A 5566-nucleotide genomic window follows, 5' to 3' on the forward strand; every position below is an offset into this window, starting at 1 on the left:
CTGATGGTTCCCATTAGCGTTTCCTAATCCGCTTCAAGTTCTCACCATGTCGATCTATACACCGAAGCAGGCAAATTTAGATTTTTATTTATGATAGACGTTTAAATTCTCCTTGTCTCTCCGAAAAGTTACATGTCAGTTCTATTATCGTAGTCGAACGTTTAGAAATATGAACACATAAGGTTTCCACATTTGGTCGGCAACAGACCATAGATCCGATCAAATAATAGCATATAAGGCATCTTTATAGCTATCACATAAATCATTTAGCACATAAAAACAATTTAGGCATCTTTCGTAAAATAAGCTAGTGCTCGTGTATAAAATATAGCAGACACTCATCTCACAATCATCGCTTAGCATTCTAAGTTTAAGTCTAGAAATCCTACAAATTCCTAGTTCACTTAAACTAATGCTCTGATACCAACTGTGACATCCCCAATTTCACAGAAAGAAAATACCGATTTGTTTATGCTTTATTTGAAAATCATAGTATCCTTTTAAAGAAATATGTTGCGAAATTTGTTCCCAAAAATACGATAAAGATATTATCAAAGCATTTTCGAAGAAATGTGTTTTTATTATATTTAAAAAACGTTGGGATGTCATTGTCAATACAGTACATAAGCATAAACAAAAATAGTACAGACCTTACAAATATCTATTATTCTAACGGCCTATAATCCATAGGTATCTCATTAGATCAACACTCTTGTGCTCTTTTGCCACTACCTGTAATACAAGAAACTGAGTGGGTCAGACTTGGGATCATGGTCAGCACATAGGGTTTTCAACCCATAATAATTACATTCTTTAATTTCATCAAATCATTCAACTCGATTACCCGTTCCCGTTATCATCACTTTCTGTCCCTAAAGTATCTAATTCAAGGGACCTAGCCTAAGGATCATCATCTAGAAGACAATACTTCTTAGGGGATTCCTCAACAATATATGTCAGTAACGCAACCATGAGGGGGATGGAGTACATCTGGTGAACACATCGTTCACAAACACCAACAGGTTGCGAGCCTGTTAGCGTTCCACTAGATTGTCTAGAATAGTACGTGGTCATCATCTATACTCTGCTAGATGACTAAATCATCTTGAACATCGAGGCCTCTCATCATTTATTTCATCATCTATATCATCTACCCATCTGTACTCATCATAATTATAGGTATAAAATACATATACGGTTGAAATCGAATAAAACATGTATATTTTGTTCATTTAGCATAGATATCAAGAAAACATATAATATGTACACATAGCACATACTTTATATTAAATACTTCATATCTATGTGTAAGATGAAAGTAACTATGCACTCACTTGTTAAAGTGATGACTCCAAATTCAGCCAGCGCTTCGCTTCTAACAATTTTATTTTCCTCCGTCGAAACCTAGTATCATTATTACTAGATTTTAGTATAATATTTATTGCTACTAATTGTTAGTCTAGATTCATAATTAACTCAGAGTCTACGTCATGATCTATCAAGTAAGGATCAGCCATGCATGACAGTTGGGAGGCAGGACCATTTCGACATTTAGCCTTTCTGAAATCCAACAACCAAACCCAATGTGACCATTCTAGACATCTCTCCCGTAAGTAGTTCAATCAGTATAACGACTTTAAATCATTGATCAATCTTTTTTATAGGTTTATAATAAAGATAATGATCTTAAACATAAGTTATACTTAAAGTAGGGTAAGCATAACTCACTTACGAGAGGGTTTAGCTAGGAGTCGGGCTCTGCAGGGGCAGAACTTTTGAGCCGAAAGCTCTTCTTCTTGGAGCCTTCTGGCGCTCCGGGCTTCGTCTCTAACACTTAGGAAGTTCTAGGGAAAAATTTATAAGGGTTGGGGTGTTTGGGAGAGAAGGTTTGAGAAAGTTGTGAGAAAATGAGGTGATTTACGCCTCTATTTATAGGCTGAGGAATCGCATTACGCGGGGCGTAACCTCGGAGAACGCGGGGCGTACTTGATACGTTGGGTGTACCAAGCCCTACGCTGGGAGTACGTGGGCGACGTGTCGAGATCCGGTGCAAAGGCGTGGGGAGAAAGGTGGGGCTGGGATTGTGCCACGTGTCAGCCACGCATCTTAACCCATAATTTAATTATCTTCTAAATTTTGGAACTTTTGCATACGAGCTCCGTTTTTTACGTTCTTTATATCCACGCATTGGTAGCAACGTGATCTACCACTTTCGTTTAGACTTTGTTGGCTAATTTTGAATTTATTTTTAAAGTTATATTTTAAGAGGCTTGGACAGTTAAAGTCCGTTAAAAATTCATAACTTTGTCATCCGACGTCCATTTTCGTCTGTCTTTATATCGTTGAGCTCCTATTAACGAGATCTTCGATTCCCATTTAGATTGTGTCGGCTAAAAATCGATCGATCTAAAATTCGATTTTCGGGCTGCATACTGTTATGTCAAATCTTAGAAAAATCATAACTTCCTCTACCGAAGTCAGATTTGGACGTTCTCTATATGTACGCTCTCGGTTTAACGTATAATATGACTCTCGTTTAGATTTCTAAGGCTAAAAAGTATGTTATCGCAAACTCACTTTTTACGATACACAGCGTCGTGCAGGTTTTGTCGCAAAACTTCGACGGGTCATAACTTCTTTGTTATAACTTGGATTCCAGCGTTCTTTATATCTCCAGAATCCTTGTCACGACCACTTCAACTTTATTCATAGATATTGGGTCTATCTATTATTTTATTTTTGACGCATATTATTATTATTATTATTATTATTTAATTACATCGTTATAAGCACATATGTAGCACACAAATCACATTAATCACATAATACTCAAATAATTCCTCTTAATTACTTCAAAATAGGTTACAATTGTTGACCCTAACAATTACATCATCATACTAATGCTTAGCCAAAAACACGGGCGTTACATTAACCAACCACATCCTAACACTCATTGGGTGTTATTATCAGCGTTGCCATTATCAGGCTCACCTGCACAACGAATATAGTTACAAATCACTCATTATGTGACTTTCATACTCATTAAACAACACCATATAATATTCTTTATGTAGTAAATTACACCTTTTAAAATTTACTACTCGGCATCTAGTCAACATATCTAACTATCATTGGGCACTTGACTTACGGTTCACTCCTATGCCACAAATATGTAACATAATTCACCCTACAATTCATTTTGGATATATATTATCCAAGGACCACTTACGTATATTGCCTTATAATACCAATAAGGCTCACCAATAATCACCAATGTGATCTTACACCAAAATAAATAGTGTCTTGTAGCACCACTAAGACTTACCAATAATTACCAACGATCATAACACACTTCTTTGGATATACATCATCAAAAAAAAATTCACAATACTTATTTTTGGGGCTTACCAATATAAATTATAATTGAAATAAACAAGTTAGGACTGAAAATATAAAAAAGCTCTATCTATTGAGCTTGTAAATATACAAGGAATATTGCCATTTTATAAAACAGCCAAGTATTATGAAATTAGTAATAGTAATAAACATATTTCTATACAATTTTATAAAAATATCTCATTTTACATGATGTTTTTTGGATTACAAGTCCATCAAACGAATGTCTCGTCTACAGTTCTTGATCTAAAGGAATGTAAATATTTGTGTATTACTTAAGGAGGCAACCTATGGGACTTGAGACATTGCTTAAAGACTCTCTCATTCATAAACCACCAAATCACCTATATGGTTGAGCAAATCACCTTGTCCAAAACAACTAACTGGAAAAAGTATGGGAATGACCAAAACCCATCCACAAGAATATCAACGTCATGCTTGATACATGAGGAAAATTGATTTGTCACCGGACGAGGATGCAAAACCACATGTCTCTTGAACATTTGCATTCCCAGAAGTTATTTTCGATAAAAAAAAAACCCTGATTTTTTTGGTCATTCAATGACGCATTCGTGTCCATGGGACACACACATACAAGTACAATGAATCGAAGCCAATTTAGTTCACATTTGCATCCCTTGAGCGTACAAGCAAAGTCTTGGTGCTATAAGTTTTACAAGACTGAGGGTGTGTTTGGCAGTGATTGTTTGAGAGCTTCATGTTTTTAGCTTTTAGCAAAAAGTTCAATTTAAACAAAAAACTTTGTTTGGGAGTACGAATGTTTAACATTTACGCTCCCCTCCCGAGTTCACTAAAAGAATGAAAAGAAACGAAATGAGAGAAAATAAAAGAAATGGACTGGTCTTCCTTTTCATTCTCTCTAATTACTCTCGATTTGGGAGGACAAATTATAAGAGAAATTAATATAAATCTTCCTTTCCTTTATCTTCTCTTCCTTCCAATAACTAAACTCAACAACAATGATTTTTTAATAATCCTCCCACTTCCGTTATTTTCTCTCCTTAAATGAAACTTTGGAGAAATGTGTTAGTTTAAACAAAAAGTTTCAAATCTAAAAGTTATTTTTTGTAACATTTAAGAAGAAGCTATTGAGTCTTTTTAATTAATTTTCAGAATAGTCCTTCAAAATATATCTTTTTGTTATCTTTGGTTATTGTCACTATAGCCCAACCAACTTATTTTTTTTTAAATGACCCCTTATGTTGTTTTTTTGCATCCTATGGGAATGAACTTGAGTTTTACCTGTTAATTTGAGAAACTCGCCTAGAATAACCAGTTTTTAATGTCAAATAGGACATAAGTATATTCACCTAAGTTCCACAGTTCTAGCTAATTCTCAAAAACTTTCCTCTATAACAACCTCACTGGATTATCGTTGCAACGAACTCTCTCTTTCTCTCCCTCCCCCCGCCCTCTCTATTTCTCTCTCTCTCTCTCTCTCTCTTAGCCATCGTTTAGCTGTTCAAGTACCCCAACACCTGCATATTATGAGAGATTTGACCGGAAGATGTAACACCCGCAAATTCGGGCTAGTCAATTTGAATATTATAAGCGTTAAAATGACTTTCTGATAGAAGATTGTTTAGGATAAACAATCTTAACAAAAGTTATATTATATATGACAGAGATTTTATGCATATAAAGAACTTTGAAATCCAACTTCGTATGAAGAAGTTATGCTTCTTCGAATTTTCGCGATTAAACCGATATGACATCGAGTGTTGTACATAGTAAATCAGAGATAGATTGCTTATTAGCCTAAGTATTCTAAACGAAAGTCGTAGTAATCATAAACTGAGAGCGTGCATGTAGAGAATGCCCAAATCTGACTTCGTAAGAGGAAGTTACGATTTTTCTAAGTTTTAGCGCAGTAGTGTGCAACACTGGTATCGAAAATCATAACGGTCAACTGTTAGGTAAAACAATCTAAACGATAATAAAAGGTCTCGTTAATCGGAGTTATCAATATAAAGACAGTCGAGAACGGACGTCACACGAGAGAGTTATTAATTTTTAACGGACTTTAAAAATCTAAGCCTGTTAAAAATATAACTTTAAAAATAAGTCAAAATTAGACGACGAGGTCTAAATGAAAGATGTAGATCTCGTCGATAGCTACGCATGGATATAAACTCGTCGAAAAATAAAG

This window comes from Lactuca virosa, chromosome 7, assembly GCF_052849685.1.
Source record: "Lactuca virosa cultivar CGN04683 chromosome 7, Lactuca_virosa_CGN04683_v6, whole genome shotgun sequence".
NCBI classification, from domain to species: Eukaryota; Viridiplantae; Streptophyta; class Magnoliopsida; order Asterales; family Asteraceae; genus Lactuca; species Lactuca virosa.